The sequence below is a fragment of the Lolium perenne genome, chromosome 3 (genome assembly GCF_019359855.2).
Source record: "Lolium perenne isolate Kyuss_39 chromosome 3, Kyuss_2.0, whole genome shotgun sequence".
NCBI lineage: Eukaryota > Viridiplantae > Streptophyta > Magnoliopsida > Poales > Poaceae > Lolium > Lolium perenne.
Window position 1 is genome coordinate 305694651 of NC_067246.2, and position 18601 is coordinate 305713251.

Genomic DNA, 18601 nt, shown 5'->3' on the forward strand with positions numbered 1-18601 from the left:
TGATCAACGACATAGTTCAAAGCGGAAGCGTAAATAAAAGGGGACTCTCTAGTCCACAGGCCAACGCTTGATGTCGGAAGACTCCTAGTTGTCGTAGGCGTCCTGCTGGTCGTCACCTTGGTAGTTCTGCTCCTACTCATATTCTGGCCATTTGAATAGCCAGGGACACAGCCGTGAGTACTTTAAGTACTCGCAAACTAATACTAGTGTAAGTGCTATCAATTCTAGTAAGGGGTGCTAAGCTCTAGTTTCTTTTGCATAAAGCCAAATTTAGTTCACAAGTATTTGATAAAGACTCTTTCATGTGCTAACTAACTCAAGTGGGAATATTAGTGTCATTCCCACAACTCAGTGGTGATTCAAAACAATTCATTTCAATTCACCATTCATTTCATCAACATTTTCATAAATCTGACACCGGAAACTGTATGGCCTTTCCAACCGTCCGTAACCGTGGACGCGGCTATTCGAATAGGTTTACACTCTGCAGAGGTTGCACACTTGTGCCACAACATTTGATTTCATCCGTCGGGGATAGCCCCGAATCATCGTAACTCAGTACGCGGATCATCAACCATAACCTTTCACTTACAAACCCTAGTATAGGCACCTCTCCCCATGAGCTTGGCCTCCCAGTGAAGACCAACTGTCAACATGGGAACTGCACAGGGCTTGGCCGTACAATTCACCTCATTTCACATCATTTCTCATACAACGGAGGCAGCCTCGGCATAACCCCTATGATGCTTGTTTAGAGGGAACCCATACTAAGATGTATAAACTTCCAGTTAAGCCCTACCCATAATCAGGTATTGTGGGGGTACTCAAAAATTGGAAAGGTATCGCATCCAAACCAATATCAGTTTTAGTCAAAATTCACCATATCATTCAGGTCATGTTCACCTTCAAAGATCATTCAATGGAATGACTCATCATTCCAAAGTTTTCAAATTCATTTCAAGTCACATGTTCCCATCTAGAGTAGTCAATTTTAATTATTATCACTAGCACTAATCATGAGGGGTGCTATCTTGCTTGGCCATCTTTGAGACTAACTTTTCTACTCTAGTAATACTCTAAACTTAGACCAAAGTTAACTATAAAAGTAACTTCTTCATAAATCAAGTAAAAACTGGTAAGGTAAAAACTTGGGATGAGATTATTGCAAGTAAGGTAAGACTAATGGTGCCTTGCCCCAAAGGGCTTTGCACTTGCAAGAATATTATCTTGCCTTGAGTGGGGTAGTGATCAAAGTTCTCTTCCTCCTCTTCTTGGTAGAAACCTTCCTCTTCCTGGTATTCTCCGGTACTAGCGTCTAAAAACGAATACGAGATACAATCACCCAACAAGGTTCAAGAGATATACTAAGCACACCATGGCTTCACACAAACTATTCTATTATTATAGCACACATAGCATATTAGTTTCATTTGGTTTTCTTTCTTGAAGAAAAATAATTTCCTCTCATTACATATGTAAATGATAGTTTCCATTTAGTTCTTGGAAGAAATAATTTCCTCTCATTGAATCTTCTTAAGATTTAATTTCCTCAAACAATCATGCATGAAATCATGTTGACCTAAGTCAACCATTCATCATCATCATTTGGGAAAATGATTTAAATGAGGTAGAATACCTCATACTATTTAACAATACTAATTATGATTTAATATCACCAAGTATTTTCATGTGAGAGCATTTAGACCAGGGTCACAACTTCATATGAAAGTACTTGGGACAAGATTTAAATGAATCAAAATACTTCATATGATTTACATAATAGTTTTGGACAATATCATTTGACTAAAATAGCCATATAGTCCTTTATTTAAACTAGGCCATGATCACTCAAAGTAACCATGACATATTTTCGCAGAAACAATTAGTGTAAGTGAAATGTGAGCTATGAGAGTTGAAATCAACTTAATATCATTTTTGGTTGATTTTTAAGAATTATTTGAATGTGCAAAAGTCTCTGCCTTATTCTTTTTGTCACATCATTTCTACAAAGAATCTCACAGTGAGACCAGTGTAGTTGTGTAGATCTTTTTCTTAGCTTTCCAACAATATAAAATTCATCAAATTTGGTTAAGCCAATTTGAATCTATTGAAGTTTGAAAACAGTGTCAATATTGATTTTGAATTAATCTGGAAATTTGAATTTGAACTGAAAAGGGCCGGCGGGAAAACTTAACGGGCCCAAACGATTTAAACGGCCACAGTCCAGCCCACCACGCGTCCATGCACGCATCGGCTGTCTGACGGTGGGCTCCACCTGTCAGTGGGCGCTAAACGCCGAATCGGTACGGGGGACGTGGAGCGTTGGATTAGATGGCGATCTAACGGCTCTGGATCGTCGTCGTCGCCAGCGAGAATAGGCTACTGGCACGGCGGCGCTAGGGGGTCGGAGAGCTCACCCTGGCTCCAGCGGTGGTGGGCAGTGTGCTCGACGAAGCGGTGGTCGACGGCGAAGCTCCAGGTACCGACGGCTCGTCCTGGGGTGGCTCCAATCGGCAGCGATGTTCCGGGGTGGCGTACGGCAGTGAGGTGGTAATTGAGAGGCGACGGTGGCTAATCGAGGTAGTGGAGTGGCTCAGGAGGTTGAGGGAGAAGAGGTGAGTGTGCTGGTGTGCTCAGATCGACGAATGGTGGCCTCCCTTTATAGGCGCGGAAGAGGCCGTGGGTGCTGCGGCGAACTCGACCACGGCGCGGCTTCTCTGGCGGTCTATCGAGCTAGGTGAGGGCGCGGCGGTGTTCAGTGCGTCTTGGCGGTTCTCTATGTGGCGACAGGTAGACTAGGCGGTGCCTAACACGGTCGGGGTGCTTCGACGTCTGGCGCGCCCGAGGTGGGGTTTCTTCTTCGTCTCCGGTGGCAGCGGGCACGGGTCGGTGTCGCGTTCATGTCTGGCGGCGTCGTGTTGTCACAGTGAAGCTCAACGCGAAGAGGGAGGGGCCAGGGGATGCTCGAGGTGGCCAGGCGGCGCGTGTCCAGTACGTGTCCATGGCGTGCACGCGCGACGCCATCGGCATGGTCTGGCCATCCTGGGCGCGCGTTGTCCGGCGACTGTCGGCCTCTTCTCCGGCAGTGGCGTGTGTAGGCGGTTGCAGTAGGGTGAGGTGGAGCTCCAGGGCATGGTGGCCAGGGCTGGTGAGGTAGGGAGAGAGGAGAGGGGCATGCATGTGCTCATGGCCGGCATGGCCATGCTATGCCATGTGTGCCCTCCATCTTAGGGTTGCTAGGGTTGGTGTTGGAGGAGAGGGGACCAGGGAACCAGTAGAGGCCAAGTGGTGAAGTTAGGGTTAGGCAAACACTATTTAGAATAGTGTTTGACATTTGGGCATATTTGCTATTTCAAATTCTTGCCAAATTTGTTCTATGCAAGGTGGTTCTAAAATTTTAAATTGGTTGGTTTGGATTAGTTGCAAATGACCAGAGCCACACAAAGGTGGTGGTGGAATATTAAAAATAAAATAAATGCCAAATTTGCAAAATGGAGAATGTTGAATCTGTTAAAAAGTCTCAACTTTGCATGAGCATAGTTTTTGATCGAGGGTGAATTTGATATGGTGGTCTTTACAAAAGTTGTTCACCTTGATGTGTACTTGGATGAGGTGCAAATAATTGGAATTGTTTGGTTTGAAAATCTTGAAATCCAGGGGCTCAAAGTAGTGACCAGATTGTAAATGGTAGGATTGACCATTATTCTATGTGATCACAAATTGAGTTTAAATTTGATTTGATTTGTGTTTCTTTGATTCCAAAAGTTGTAATAAGTGTTTAATAACATAATACAACTAATGGTGAAAGTCAATTTGGTCTAAGGTAAAGATTTTCAAAAATGGCATAAACCATATGTGAGGGTTTAGGGTTTCTTATTTGATTTCTTTTCTTTTTCTTTGATTTGAATTGTGATCTTTTCTTGATCCATTTAGGGTTTTAGGGTTTAGCACATAAGCATAAATACAATCATCATGGCATATCACCCAAAAATGCACAAGTCCTATGCATAGCACTATATGCAAATAAAAGTTTTTGTGTTGGTTCTAAATTTTGGGGTCTTTGAAAATCTTCTTCTTCCTTTATTTGAAATTTGGGATGTTACAAACCCTTCGCCCTTACAAAAGATCTCGTCCCGAGATCTTAAAGAAAAATTAGGTACTAAAGAGATCTGGGTACTCATTCTTCATATAGTCTTCGCGTTCCCAAGTGGCTTCATCTTCGGTATGGTTGCTCCATTGTATCTTCAGGAACTTGATGCTTCGGGTGCGAGTGGTTCTGTAAGCTTCCTCCAGGATGCGAATCGGCACTTCGTGGTACGTCAAGTCCTTGTTGATGTCCACCGATCGGTTATCGATGTTCTTGAACACTTCGGTCTTCTCGGTCACTTCTAGACACTTCCGGAGTAGTGAGATGTGAAACACGTCGTGCACAGCCGACATTTCTTCCGGTAGCTCCAGTTGGTAAGATACTTCTCCTCGGCGACTCAGAACTTTGAAGGGTCCGACATATCGGGGTGCAAGCTTTCCTTTCAGCTGGAATCTCTGCATTCCTTTCAGGGGGGATACTTTGAGATAGACGAAATCTCCAATCTCGAAGGTCATCTCTCGGCGTCTCTTGTCGGCGTAGCTCTTCTGTCTTGATTGCGCCGTCTTGAGGTACTCGCGGATCTTGTGTACTTTCTCTTTGGCTTCACGAAGAACATCTGTTCCGAAGACTTGGCTTTCTCCGACTTCCGACCAATTCAGAGGGGTACGACACTTCCTTCCGTACAAGGCTTCAAAGGGGGCCATCTGTAAGCTGGCTTGGTAGCTGTTGTTATAAGAGAATTCTGCGTAAGGCAGGCAGTCTTCCCACTTGGATCCATATTCCAGTACACACGCTCTCAACATGTCTTCCAGTATCTGGTTGACTCTTTCCGTCTGTCCATCGGTCTACGGATGATAGGTGGTGCTGAAATTCAGCCGGGTTCCTAGTCCTTCATGCACTTTCTGCAAGAATCTTGAGGTAAACTGAGATCCTCTATCTGACACAATCGACTTCGGGGTTCCGTGCAGGGCGACTATTCTGGAGATGTACAACTCCGCTATCTTTGGGCCTTGGTAGGTGGTCTTGACGGGGATGAAATGGGCTACCTTGGTTAATCTATCGACAACTACCCAGATTGAATCATTTCCTTTGCTGGATTTGGGCAAACCTGTGATAAAGTCCATTCCTACCGAACCCCACTTCCATTCTGGAATCTGCAATGGCTGCAGCAATCCTGCGAGTCGCTGATGTTCCGCCTTGACTCGTTGACAGATGTCACACTTGGCGGTGTAGCTTCCAATTTCTCTCTTCATTCCATGCCACCAGAATTGTTCCTTCAAGTCCTGATACATCTTGGTACCTCCGGGATGAATTGAGTAAAGGGTGTCATGGGCTTCTTTTAGGATGACTTGCTTCAACTCTGAGTCTGACGGCACACAAAGGCGTCCTTTGTACCAAAGAACTCCGGCTTCATCTACGGTGAATCCTGGTGCTTTCCCTGCAGCTATCTGGTTCTTAATTCTGTCGATGCTAGCGTTTCCTTTCTGGGCTTCCTTGATCTGACTAATCAAGGTGGGTTGAAGCTCTATGCTGGCTAGGAATCCTTCACTAACAAGTTCAAGTCTAAACTGTTCAAACTCATGAAACAGGCTGGGTTGCTCGATTGCAATCATGGAGTTCAACTGACACGGCAGTCTGCTCAGGGCATCCGCTACCACATTGGCCTTGCCGGGGTGGTAGTGAATTTCCATGTCGTAATCCTTGATCATTCCGATCCATCTGCGCTGCCTCATATTCAGCTCCTTCTGGGTGAAGATATATTTCAGGCTCTTGTGGTCAGAGTAGATCTCGCATCGATTAACCATGAGGTAATGACGCCAAACTTTCAAGGCTAAGACTACGGCTGCAAGCTCTAAGTCATGGGTTGGATAATTCTGCTCATGTTTCTTCAGTTGTCTTGAAAGGTATGATATCATTTTTCCTTCTTGCATTAATACACATCCAAGACCAATCTTGGAAGCGTCGCAATAGACGTCAAAGGGCTTGGTGATGTCCGGCATGATCAGGATTGGGGATGAGGTCAATCTACTGTTGAGTTGCAGGAAACTCTCTTCACATTTGTCAGTCCATTCGAACTTCTTGTCCTTCTTCAACAGTTGGGTCATGGGTCTAGCTATGCTCTAAAAGCCTTCTACAAATCTGCGGTAATATCCGGCTAATCCAAGAAAAGCGCGGACCTCAGTCTGGGTGGTTGGGGCTTGCCATTCTGTAACAGTTTTGATCTTGGCGGGATCTACGGCAATTCCTCCTGCAGACAAGATATGTCCCAGGAATCCTACTTCCTTCAACCAAAACTCACATTTGCTGAACTTGGCATACAACTGGTGGTGTCTAAGGGTTTCTAGGACAGTCTCCAAATGCTGTTCATGTTCTTCTTCGGATTTGGAGTAGATGAGAATGTCGTTGATGAACACAACGACAAACTTATCCAAAAAGTTCATGAAGATCTTATTCATGAGGTTCATGAAATAAGCTGGGGCATTGGTTAATCCAAACGACATGACGTTGTACTCATACAACCCATATCTGGTGGTAAAGGCAGTCTTTGGGATATCGGTGGCACGAATCTTCAGCTGATAATAACCAGTCCTAAGATCAATCTTAGAAAACACTTTGGCACCGGTCAACTGATCGAACAAGTCTTCTATCTTGGGTAGGGGGTACTTGTTCTTGACGGTGACATCGTTAAGCTTACGGTAAACCGTACATAAACGAGTGGCACCATCCTTCTTGTCCACAAACAAAACAGGTGATATCCAGGGGGATGCACTAGGTCGAATCAAGCCTTTGGCTAACATATCATCAATTTGCTTCTTCATATCCACAAGCTCGGTTTGGTTCATACTATAGGCTCTCTGAGCTATAGGTCCAGTTCTGGGGATTAACTCGATGATAAACTCGATATCCCGATCAGGGGGCATACCGGCTAGATCATCCGGAAACACATCAGGGTATCGACAAACGACCCTGATCTGATCCAGAGTTGGCTTGGCTACACTTTGATTACAGGTAAACTTTCTGGGCAATCTTTCAGATACATGCTCTACTAGGATTCTGGTGCTACTAGTCATGGTGATGGCTTTCTTAGCACAGTCAATCAGTCCATGGTGTTTTGACATCCAGTCCATTCCTAGTACGACTTCCAAACCTTTGGTTCCCAGAACAATCAGATTGGCATAAAAATCTACTTCATGGATTCTGATGGGTACATCTTTGCAAAATTTTCTAGCTTTGGTGGTTGACCCAGGTATTTGAACTATCATGACATGCTTCAAACTGATGGGTTGGATTTTACTTGTGCATGCAAAGTCTTCAGTGACAAATGAATGCGATGCTCCAGAATCAAACAACACTCTGGCAGGTACGGAGTTAACAGAAAACATACCCAGTACAACATCTGGTGCTTCCTGGGCTTCTTCGGCGTTCATGTGGAAGAGACGGCCGTTGCGGTTATTGGGGTTGTTGGGGGCAAACCTTCTGCCGGTGGAGACGCGGCGTTGCTGCTGAGCAGGTGCAGCGGTGTTGGCGGCATTCTTGGCTAACCTTTTGGGGCACTCGTTGGAGTAGTGTCCCACCACTCCACACTCATAACAAGTGATGGTGGCCTTGTCCTTGGTGGCGACGGGGATGGCGTTGCTTCCGGTTCTTGGGGCAGTGTTGGTGATGTTGTTGTTGGTGGTGGTGTTGGGGTTTCTGGGCGGAGCGCGGTTGAAGTTGTTGTTGTTGTTGTAGTAGTAGTTGTTGTTGTTGTGGTGGCCTCCTGGCCTGGGGTTTCCTCCACTCCGGTTCTGATAACCCGGACGTGAAGTTTGCATCTGGGGCTTGTTGTTTCTTGGGGTGAAACCTCCGCTTGAGCTGGGGCGATACTTCGGAGCATTGCTGGGCCCACTCTGGTGCATCATGCGGCGTTTGCGGTTCTCGTTGGCTTGGTTGAGCTTGCCTTCCATCTGGATGGCGGAATCCACTAAGGCTTCAAGGTCGGCGAAGGGGATGTTGACTAGGACAGTCTGCATCTCATCATGCAGTCCGTTCAAGAATCTCTCCTGCCTCTTCTCGGTGGTGTCGGTCTCGTCGGGGGCGTACCTTGACAGTGTAAGGAACCTGTCGCAGTATTCTACCACCGTCATCCGTCCTTGCTTGAGCTCACGGAACTCATCCCTCATCTTCTTGATTAAACCCGGGGGCACATGGTACTTGCTGAACTTGAGCTTGAAGTCTGCCCAAGTCATGACTTGACCTGCGTTCATGGCACGGGTGCTAGTCCACCAGGCTCGGGCTGGTTCGGCAAGGTAATGGGTTGCGAACAAGACCTTCTCGGCGGCCTCCACTCCTGCCACTTGTAGGTTGTTCTCCATGGTCTGGAGCCAGTCGTCGGCGTCGAGGGGTTCTTCAGTCTTGCTAAACACTGGAGGGTTGGTGTTCTGGAAGTTCTTGAGCTTTGATCCAGGGTGATCATGATTTCCATAGCCTTGGTTGGCAAGGTTTTGCAGTGCAGCTATGTTGGCTTGACGTTCAGCTCTGTCAGTCTCTCGATCTGCCATCAAAGTCTGCAGCAGTTGCATCATGGCATCGTTGTTGTTGCGATTGGGAGGGGCCACCTGAACATAGAGAAGATCATGAGATAAGAGGGAATTTTCTATGGCTTATTTTGGGTAAGTTCATAAATTTAAAACTTGAATTCTTTTGATGACAAACACAACATTCATTCATTCATTCAACATCACATATTACAAACTAACACTTCCCATGGTTTTAAGAACCATTCTCTCATGCTACGATACAACGGACGGGATACAACTCACACCTACATAAGTGATCAAGTGCAACTACTCATCATCAACATCGATCGGGATGAAGTCATCAGCTCCGGCCTCCAGGAACTCGTAGTCTTCCTCCTCGGTGAACTCGTCCTCCTCAAAGTCGTCGTCGTCACTCAGGAAAGCTCCTCCTCCCTGAAGGTCTTCACCTCCATCATCTTCCTCCATCTCTCTAAGCTGGTCCTCTTGGGCCTTGACAGTGGCCTCCAAAGATGCTATCTTGGCGCGAAGGCGCACGATGGTAGCGTCCTTCTTGGCACGCTGCTGGCGGAGTGTCTTGTGGTCGCGGGCAAGCAGCTTGATCGCCTCACCCTGCTCGGTGATGTGAGCGTGGGTCTGGTTGGCGTACGCGCGGGAGGCGTCCAGATCCTTCTGAGTCTGGTACAACATGAAGTCGAGGTACTCAGCATGGTGCCTCAGCTCAGGGTGGGGCTGCAGCTCCATGGGCACTCCCATAGAATCACGCCTCACGAGATGCGCGAAGCGGAACGCGAGTATGCACACCATGTTCTGTCCGCACAGACGGGCGAGTGCTTCCTGAAGAGCACGCACGAGTCCGTCGAGCCAGTTGATCTCCCTGAAAGAGAAGAGGATCCTCTCCGAGGTGGGAGGCTCCATCTTGCCCCTCAAGTCAGCGGTGATGATCCACTGCAACTCTCATCCGGCCTGGTCGTTCACCTCGATTTCGTGGAACTCGGGGTGAGGGCGTCCAAGAAAGTCCGAGAGGGCGTTGAGGTCATGCTCGAAGATCAAGCTTCCTCCATTCCCAAGCTGGTAGAACTTGGTGTTGATGGGTTCATTCGGCTCCATCTGAAAGCGAAATGGATAAGTAAGTTAGAGAAGTGCAACAAGTGTGTCAAAAATTTAGGTAGATTCATAAGGAAGAGCATGATTCATCAATTTGAAAAGGTCTCAAAGACAAGAGTATGAATAAATTTTCACAAATATTCCTTTCATTTGGTTTTGAAACTAAGTTTTTCTGAACGTCCATTCTAACTAGGGTCTTCTAAGGTCAAACAATGGCTCTGATACCAACTTGTCAACACCCGGATTTTTAAGTCCAGATGCCTATTATGCCATTCATCGCAATCCCAGGAATATTGTTGTTGCGAGACATAACAGTCGAATATCATAAGTCATCATTCATTACAAACCATACTTGTCTTACAAATTCAGATCACCTGATCCATATTACACAAATAGTTGATCTATTGATCAACGACATAGTTCAAAGCGGAAGCGTAAATAAAAGGGGACTCTCTAGTCCACAGGCCAACGCTTGACGTCGGAAGATTCCTAGTTGTCGTAGGCGTCCTGCTAGTCGTCACCTTAGTAGTTCTGCTCCTCCTCATATTCTGGCCATTTGAATAGCCAGGGACACAGCCGTGAGTACTTTAAGTACTCGCAAACTAATACTAGTGTAAGTTCTATCAATTCTAGTAAGGGGTGCTAAGCTCTAGTTTCTTTTGCATAAAGCCAATTTTAGTTCACAAGTATTTGATAAAGACTCTTTCATGTGCTAATGATGGCGTGTAACTCACACGTTCGTTGGGAACCCCAAAAGGAAGGTATGATGCGCACAGCAGCAAGATTTCCCTCAGAAAGAAACCAAGGTTTATCGAACCAGGAGGAGCCAAGAAGCACGTTGAAGGTTGATGGCGGCGGGATGTAGTGCGGCGCAACACCAGGGATTCCGGCGCCAACGTGGAACCTGCACAACACAACCAAAGTACTTTGCCCCAACGAAACAGTGAGGTTGTCAATCTCACCGGCTTGCTGTAACAAAGGATTAACCGTATTGTGTGGAAGATGATTGTTTGCAGAAAACAAGAGAACAAGAGATTGCAGTAGATTGTATTTCAGTATAGAGAATTGGACCGGGGTCCACAGTTCACTAGAGGTGTCTCTCCCATAAGATAAACAGCATGTTGGGTTAACAAATTACAGTTGGGCAATTGACAAATAAAGTGGGCATGACCATGCACATACATATTATGATGAGTATAGTGAGATTTAATTGGGCATTACGACAAAGTACATAGACCGCCATCCAGCATGCATCTATGCCTAAAAAGTCCACCTTCAGGTTATCATCCGAACCCCCTCCAGTATTAAGTTGCTAACAACAGACAATTGCATTAAGTATTGCGCGTAATGTAATCAGTGACTATATCCTCGAACATAGCACCAATGTTTTATCCCTAGTGGCAACAGCAGATCTATAATCTTAGAGATTTCTGTCACTTCCCCAGATTCACGGAGACATGAACCCACTATCGAGCATAAATACTCCCTCTTGGAGTTACAAGCATCTACTTGGCCAGAGCATCTACTAGTAACGGAGAGCATGCAAGATCATAAACAACACATAGACATAACTTTGATAATCAACATAACAAGTATTCTCTATTCATCGGATCCCAACAAACGCAACATATAGAATTACAGATAGATGATCTTGATCATGTTAGGCAGCTCACAAGATCCGACAATTAAGCACAATGGGGAGAAGACAACCATCTAGCTACTGCTATGGACCCATAGTCCAGGGGTAGACTACTCACTCATCACTCCGGAGGCGACCATGGCGGCGTAGAGTCCTCCGGGAGATGATTCCCCTCTCCGGCAGGGTGCCGGAGGCGATCTCCTGGATCCCCCGAGATGGGATCGGCGGCGGCGGGGTCTGCGGGAAGGTTTTCCGTATCGTGGCTCTGCAGATCGGGGGTTTCGCAACAGAGGCTTTAAGTAGGCGGAAGGGCAGGTCAGAGGCGGCACGAGGCCCACACCATAGGGCCGCGCGGCCAAGGGGTGGGCCGCGCCGCCTAGGGTGTGGCCACCTCGTGGCCCCACTTCGTCCTCCTCTTCGGTCTTCTCGGAAGCTTCGTGGCAAAATAGGACCCCGGGCGTTGATTTCGTCCAATTCCGAGAATATTTCCTTACTAGGATTTCTGAAACCAAAAACAGCAGACAAAGAATCGGCACTTCGGCATCTTGTTAATAGGTTAGTTCCGAGAAAATGCACGAATATGACATAAAGTGTGCATAAAACATGTAGATAACATCAATAATGTGGCATGGAACATAAGAAATTATCGATACGTCGGAGACGTATCAGCATCCCCAAGCTTAGTTCTGCTCGTCCCGAGCAGGTAAAACGATAACAAAGATAATTTCTGGAGTGACATGCCATCATAACCTTGATCATACTATTTGTAAAGCATATGTAGTGAATGCAGCGATCAAAACAATGTATATGACATGAGTAAACAAGTGAATCATATAGCAAAGACTTTTCATGAATAGTACTTCAAGACAAGCATCAATAAGTCTTGCATAAGAGTTAACTCATAAAGCAATAATTCAAAGTAAAGGCATTGAAGCAACACAAAGGAAGATTAAGTTTCAGCGGTTGCTTTCAACTTGTAACATGTATATCTCATGGATAATTGTCAACATAGAGTAATATAATAAGTGCAATATGCAAGTATGTAGGAATCAATGCACAGTTCACACAAGTGTTTGCTTCTTGAGGTGGAGAGAAATAGGTGAACTGACTCAACAATGAAAGTAAAAGAATGGTCCTCCATAGAGGAAAAGCATCGATTGCTATATTTGTGCTAGAGCTTTGATTTTGAAAACATGAAACAATTTTGTCAATGGTAGTAATAAAGCATATGTATCATGTAAATTATATCTTACAAGTTGCAAGCCTCATGCATAGTATACTAATAGTGCCCGCACCTTGTCCTAATTAGCTTGGACTACCGGATCATCACAATGCACATGTTTTAACCAAGTGTCACAAAGGGGTACCTCTATGCCGTCACTGTACAAAGGTCTAAGGAGAAAGCTCGCATTGGATTTCTCGCTATTGATTATTCTCAACTTAGACATCCATACCGGGACAACATAGACAACAGATAATGGACTCCTCTTTTATGCATAAGCATGTAACAACAATTAATAATTTTCTCATATGAGATTGAGGATATATGTCCAAAACTGAAACTTCCACCATGGATCATGGCTTTAGTTAGTGGCCCAATGTTCTTCTCTAACAATATGCATGCTTAACCATAAGGTGGTAGATCGCTCTTACTTCAGACAAGACGAACATGCATAGCAACTCACATGAAATTCAACAAAGAGTAGTTGATGGCGTCCCCAGTGAACATGGTTATCGCACAACAAGCAACTTAATAAGAGATAAAGTGCATAAGTGCATATTCAATACCACAATAGTTTTTAAGCTATTTGTCCCATGAGCTATATATTGCAAAGGTGAATGATGGAATTTTAAAGGTAGCACTCAAGCAATTTACTTTGGATTGCGGAAAATACCATGTAGTAGGTAGGTATGGTGGACACAAATGGCATAGTGGTTGGCTCAAGTATTTTGGATGCATGAGAGGTAATCCCTCTCGATACAAGGTTTAGGCTAGCAAGGCTTATTTGAAACAAACACAAGGATGAACCGGTGCAGCAAAACTCACATAAAAGACATATTGTAAACATTATAAGACTCTACACCGTCTTCCTTGTTGTTCAAACTCAATACTAGAAATTATCTAGACCATAGAGAGACCAAATATGCAAACCAAATTTAGCATGCTCTATGTATTTCTTCATTAATGGGTGCAAAGCATATGATGCAAGAGCTTAAACATGAGCACAACAATTGCCAAGTATCACATTACCCAAGACATTATAGCTAATTACTACATGTATCATTTTCCAATTCCAACCATATAACAATTTAACGAAGAAGAAACTTTGCCATGAATATTATGAGTAGAAGCTAAGGACATACTTGTCCATATGCTACAGCGGAGCGTGTCTCTCTCCCATAAAGTGAATGCTAGGATCCATTTTATTCAAACAAAACAAAAAACAAAAAACAAACCGACGCTCCAAGCAAAGCACATAAGATGTGATGGAATAAAAATATAGTTTCAGGGGAGGAACCTGATAATGTTGTCGATGAAGAAGGGGATGCCTTGGGCATCCCCAAGCTTAGACGCTTGAGTCTTCTTAGAATATGCAGGGGTGAACCACCGGGGCATCCCCAAGCTTAGAGCTTTCACTCTCCTTGATCATGTTGCATCATACTCCTCTCTTGATCCTTGAAAACTTCCTCCACACCAAACTTAGAACAACTCATTAGAGGGTTAGCGACAATAAAAATTAACATGTTCAGAGGTGACACAATCATTCTTAACACTTCTGGACATTGCATAAAGCTACTGGACATTCATGGATCAAAGAAATTCATCCAACATAGCAAAAGAGGCAATGCGAAATAAAAGGCAGAATCTGTCAAAACAGAATAGTTCGTATTAACGAATTTTATCGAGGCACCAGACTTGCTCAAATGAAAATGCTCAAATTGAATGAAAGTTGCGTACATATCTGAGGATCACTCACGTAAATTGGCATAATTTTCTGAGTTACATACAGAGAAAACAGCCCAGATTCGTGACAGCAAAGAAATCTGTTTCTGCGCAGTAATCCAAATCTAGTATGAACTTTACTGTCAACGACTTTACTTGGCACAACAAAACACTAAACTAAGATAAGGAGAGGTTGCTACAGTAGTAAACAACTTCCAAGACACAAAATAAAAACAAAGTACTGTAGGTAAAAACCATGGGTTGTCTCCCATAAGCGCTTTTCTTTAACGCCTTTCAGCTAGGCGCAGAAAGTGTGTATCAAGTATTATCGAAGGGTGGTACATCTTCAGCGGGGTGTGGAGTTCTCTCAACCAGGCATAGTATATTAGATACATAAGTTTTAGCGTCCCCCTTTTCATTAGTCTTGGGCTTGCTACTCTCATCAAACAAATTTTCAGGAACAAGCCAAGCATAATTATTTTCTAGTGCATCATTCATCGCTAGGAGCTTAGATGGTATTTGTGCTTTGATCTCCCCACCATCATTAATATTATTAGTGTACTTTATTCTATCCATATCCATCTTTTCAAGGAGACTAACAAAATAGGTATAAGAACCAAGCATATTAAATTTAGCAAAGACCTTTCTAGCCTCCCTTGCTATACCACCAAATTCTCTAAGAAGGGTTTCTAAAACAAAATCTGTCTTTTCCCCTTCTTCCATATCACCAAGTGTGAGAAACATGTGTTGGATTATAGGATTGAGATTAACGAATTTAGTTTCCAACATGCGAACTAAAGCAGCAGCAGCAATTTCATAAGTAGGAGCAAGGTCTACCAAGTGTCTATCCTCAAAATCGTCAATGGTACTAACATGGTTGAAAAATTCCTCTATATTATTTCTCCCAACTATAGACCCACGTCCTACCGGTATGTTTTTTGTGGTAAAATTAAAAGGAAACATAGTGAAATAAGTAAAGCAAATACAAGTAACTAATTTTTTTGTGTTTTTGATATAACAAACAAGATAGCAAATAAAGTAAAACTAGCAACTAATTTTTTTGTATTTTGATTTGGTGCAGCAAACAAAGTAGTAAATAAAACTAAGCAAGACAAAAACAAAGTAAAGAGATTGGGATGTGGAGACTCCCCTCGCAGCGTGTCTTGATCTCCCCGGCAACGGCGCCAGAAAAAGAGCTTGATGGCGTGTAACTCACACGTTCGTTGGGAACCCCAAGAGGAAGGTATGATGCGCACAGCAGCAAGTTTTCCCTCAGAAAGAAACCAAGGTTTATCGAACCAGGAGGAGCCAAGAAGCACGTTGAAGGTTGATGGCGGCAGGATGTAGTGCGGCGCAACACCAGGGATTCCGGCGCCAACGTGGAACCTGCACAACACAACCAAAGTACTTTGCCCCAACGAAACAGTGAGGTTGTCAATCTCACCGGCTTGCTGTAACAAAAGATTAACCGTATTGTGTGGAAGATGATTGTTTGCGTAAAAACAAGAGAACAAGATTGGCAGTAGATTGTATTTCAGTATAGAGAATTGGACCGGGGTCCACAGTTCACTAGAGGTGTCTCTCCCATAAGATAAACAGCATGTTGGGTGAATAAATTACAGTTGGGCAATTGACAAATAAAGAGGGCATGACCATGCACATACATATTATGATGAGTATAGTGAGATTTAATTGGGCATTACGACAAAGTACATAGACCGCCATCCAAAGATGCATCTATGCCTAAAAAGTCCACCTTCAAAGTTATCATCCGAACCCCCTCCGCATTAAGTTGCTAACAATGGACAATTGCATTAAGTATTGCGCGTAATGTAATCGGTGACTATATCCTCGAACATAGCACCAATGTTTTATCCCTAGTGGCAACAAAGCACATCCATAATCTTAGAGATTTACGTCACTTCCTGCATTCACGGAGACATGAACCCACTATCGAGCATAAATACTCCCTCTTGGAGTTACAAGCATCTACTTGGCCAGAGCATCTACTAGTAACGGAGAGCATGCAAGATCATAAACAACACATAGACATAACTTTGATAATCAACATAACAAGTATTCTCTATTCATCGGATCCCAACAAATGCAACATATAGAATTACAGATAGATGATCTTGATCATGTTAGGCAGCTCACAAGATCCGACAATTAAGCACAATGGGGAGAAGACAACCATCTAGCTACTGCTATGGACCCATAGTCCAGGGGTAGACTACTCACTCATCACTCCGGAGGCGACCATGGCGGCGTAGAGTCCTCCGGGAGATGATTCCCCTCTCCGGCAGGGTGCCGGAGGCGATCTCCTGGATCCCCCGAGATGGGATCGGCGGCGGCGGCGTCTCTGGAAGGTTTTCCGTATCGTGGCTCTCGGTACTGGGGGTTTCGCAACAGAGGCTTTAAGTAGGCGGAAGGGCAGGTCAGGAGGCGGCACGAGGGGCCCACACCACAGGGGCGCGTGGCCAAGGGGTGGGCCGCGCCGCCCTAGGGTGTGGCCACCTCGTGGCCCCACTTCGTCTCCTCTTCGGTCTTCTGGAAGCTTCGTGGCAAAATAGGACCCTGGGCGTTGATTTCATCCAATTCCGAGAATATTTCCTTACTAGGATTTCTGAAACCAAAAACAGCAGAAAACAGCAACTGGCACTTCGGCATCTTGTTAATAGGTTAGTTCCAGAAAATGCACGAATATGACATAAAGTGTGCATAAAACATGTAGATAACATCAATAATGTGGCATGGAACATAAGAAATTATCGATACGTCGGAGACATATCAGCTAACTAACTCAAGTGGGAACATTAGTGTCATTCCCACAACTCAGTGGTGATTCAAAACAATTCATTTCAATTCACCATTCATTTCATCAACATTTTCATAAATCTGACACCAGAAACTGTATGGCCTTTCCAACCGTCCGTAACCGTGGACGCGGCTATTCGAATAGGTTTACACTCTGCAGAGGTTGCACACTTGTGCCACAACATTTGATTTCATCCGTCGGGGATAGCCCCGAATCATCGTAACTCAGTACGCGGATCATCAACCAGAACCTTTCACTTACAAACCCTAGTATAGGCACCTCTCCCCATGAGCTTGGCCTCCCAGTGAAGACCAACTGTCAACCTGGGAACTGCACAGGGCTTGGCCGTACAATTCACCTCATTTCACATCATTTCTCATACAACGGAGGCAGCCTCGGCATAACCCCTATGATGCTTGTTTAGAGGGAACCCATACTAAGATGTATAAACTTCCAGTTAAGCCCTACCCATAATCAGGTATTGTGGGGGTACTCAAAAATTGGAAAGGTATCACATCCAAACCAATATCAGTTTTAGTCAAAATTCACCATATCATTCAGGTCATATTCACCTTCAAAGATCTTTCAATGGAATGACTCATCATTCCAAAGTTTTCAAATTCATTTCAAGTCACATGTTCCCATCTAGAGTAGCCAATTTTAATTATTAGCACTTGCACTAATCATGAGGGGTGCTATCTTGCTTGGGCATCTTTGAGACTAACTTTGCTACTCTAGTAATACTCTAAACTTAGACCAAAGTTAACTATAAAAGTAACTTCTTCATAAATCAAGTAAAAACTGGTAAGGTAAAAACTTGGGATGAGATTATTGCAAGTAAAGTAAGACTAATGGTGCCTTGCCCCAAATGGCTTTGCACTTGCAAGAATATTAGCTTGCATTGAGTGGGGTAGTGATCAAAGTTATCTTCCTCCTCTTCTTGGTAGAAACCTTCTTCTTCCTTGTATTCTCCGGTACTAGCGTCTAAAAACGAATACGAGATACAATCACCCAACAAGGTTCAAGAGCTATACTAAGCACACCATGGCTTCACACAAACTATTCTATTATTATAGCACACATAGCATACTAGTTGCATTTGGTTTTCTTTCTTGAAGAAAAATAATTTTCTCTCATTACATATGTAAATGATAGTTTCCATTTAGTTCTTGGAGGAAATAATTTCCTCTCATTGAATCTTCTTAAGATTTAATTTCCTCAAACAATCATGCATGAAATCATGTTGACCTAAGTCAACCATTCATCATCATCATTTGGGAAAATAATTTAAATGAGGTAGAATACCTCATACTATTTAACAATACTAATTATGATTTAATATCACAAAGTATTTTCATGTGAGAGCATTTAGACCAGGGTCACAACTTCATATGAAAGTACTTGGGACAAGATTTAAATGAAGCAAAACACTTCATATGATTTACATAGTAGTTTTGGACAATATCATTTGACTAAAATAGCCATATAG